This window comes from Anoplophora glabripennis, unplaced genomic scaffold (assembly GCF_000390285.2).
Source record: "Anoplophora glabripennis isolate ALB-LARVAE unplaced genomic scaffold, Agla_2.0 scaffold1092, whole genome shotgun sequence".
NCBI classification, from domain to species: domain Eukaryota; kingdom Metazoa; phylum Arthropoda; class Insecta; order Coleoptera; family Cerambycidae; genus Anoplophora; species Anoplophora glabripennis.
Window position 1 is genome coordinate 67,014 of NW_019417213.1, and position 2,510 is coordinate 69,523.

Consider the following 2,510-nt stretch of genomic DNA (forward strand, 5'->3'; position numbering starts at 1 on the left):
GATTTTCTTGAATTTCTCGCTTGCATAAATAACTTTAAACACGTTTTGAAGTAGGTTGCCAATGAAGAAAAGTATTGCAAACTTAGACCTGGTAAGAACTCGGAATACCAAAGGTATTTTTCGAAAAATTAGCCCGGATGTCCCAGTATATTTTGTGTAAATGACGGTTAACTTTGATCGGCTATAACTACGTAACTAATTGACCAATCAATCTATTTTTTTTAAAGAAGCGTCTTTCCATTAACTTTTAAAACCTGCTTTAAAGAATTTGATTCGATTGAATTGATCGAACAAAGTACAAAAATTCGACCAATGTTTAAACAAGCGCCAGAGCGCCCCTAACTGACGGATTCGAATTTTTCAAAAGGCGTTTGAAGCTCTATATGTGATTAAATTTTCAAGTATCTAAGGGTATTGGTTTTTGGTGTGCAAAATTTTGAAAATTTGCAAATTTTTTTTGAAAATTTGAATTGCAAAATTATTACGCAAAATCTATCGAACCGATTTTGATGAAATTTGGTATGATGAATCTACATAACATGAAGTTTTCTTGAGCCAAGTATGAAGGTCCTATACCCAATTTAAAGATCCCAAAAAAATTCCCTAAAAAGTGCTGTTTTTTAATCCCACATTTAGCGATTTTTTCGATGTTTACAATAATAATCATGATTCACTCGATTTGTAACTAGTCACATTTTGCAAAAAAAAATTAATTACAAGTACTTTTTTCCTCTTCCATTTTCGCCTAAATTGAACTCTTGAAAAGATACATAATTAAGTAGGAAGAAAAATATGACATTTTTCGATTTTTTTTAACATATTGTGCCGCCAAAAGTTAAGCCCTCGTTTTTTTTATGCGCATAGAAAAATTTTCATTTCTAGGTGATATTTGAAAGCCAAAAAGCCAAAAATCTCCGTGGATATAGGATTCACCCAAACCAAAACAGATACCGCCCAGTCTAAGTACCGTACAAGCGCAGTTAAACATCCTCTTTCATATTTAATGGCAATGTCTACCGTTTAAAAACATGTAAAAACTGCCAACTCTTTAATTAATAAAATCTTTTTCTCTCACATGAAATCCTGCGTTTTTTTTTTTGGAACACCTTGTATAATGTGCGACTTGCATATATTTTTACAATGTCTAAAACTGATCTATAGCCTTATATAATCTTGCAGTAAAAATATTGCAAATCTCTTAGAGGTCGTTGATTAATAAACCAGGCTGCATAGCCGCACTACCCTACCCAACCATACCACACATAAACATGACACTACCCCCGGGGTTTACACAGACGAGCCGGCGAAGCAAGAAGAGCGCCAGAAGAAAGGGCCCTAGCCGGCGGGGCCCAGCCAGGACAAAAGGAGGTCCCACAAAGCGCCTACACCGGCCGCATTTGCGGTCGGGGTAGACGACGGATGGGGCCCACCTACGAAGGCTGTCCAGGCCTACACGAGATGAGGCAGGATAAAGAGGGATAATCCCCCTCGATCCCAAATCATTGAGGCCTATTTCTAGCCATGGAATAATGGCGCGCGCGATTAATAAATAATTATTGAAGTTTGGGGCGCAAAATGTTTTAAACGAGTGTTCCTCCTACCGTGCTAATTCGTGACGTCATTTAGTGCGATCGATAATCGAGAGGATGAATGACAGGGTTCTACAGCGCGAATATAAAAAGTAACAAGAACCTAGAACAACCCATAATATAGAACGCTGAGTGTCTTGAATTAGCGACGGACCACTTTCGCCATCTCTTATCGACGTAGAAATAAATCGGAGAAAATATAATTGATGACGTCATTAGTCGTTTCTGTCGAATCCCACAGATAATACTTTCGATTGAAAATGGAGCTTTCCTTAAAGAATAGGAAATTTTACATATAAAATGTTAATAAAGTTTTTTTGTAAAATGCGAATTAAAGGCTGTAGAATTTTTTTTCTAACGTACGAAAAATGAGACGAGCGGCCCCCAAGTATAGCTCTCGAAGAGCGCGCAGCCCCGAGCGCGCTACATTAAATTTGTTATAACTTTTGATGTAATTGATCAAATCGACCTCACAAAAATTTAAATGAAAGAAAAGTCATCCGGCTATCAAAATTTTATGTCTTTAAACTTGAAAAAAAAAAATTATATACAGGGTGGTCCCGAGGTAATGGGCCAAAATTCATGGGTACATACCCCAAGCAAAAATATTGCGATATAGCCGAACTTACCTTAGTCCAAAAGTTTATAGTTAAAGAGATACAGGGTGTTAAATGTAAAATGTTATTTTAGTTTATTTCCATTTATTTCTTAATAAATGCAAATATCTACACAAAATTTTGGGGTTTGGGGTTCTTTGAATAGAGGAATTGAAATTTGTTCACATTTTGGTTATAGTTCATAGAGGGCGCCAGCTGCCGTAGATTGAAGGTGTTGGAAACGACATAACTTTTTTGTACTTAAAGGTATCTCATCTTTGGTATCAAATTCTTATTTTCCAACTTTTTTTACACAAAAAAGGTA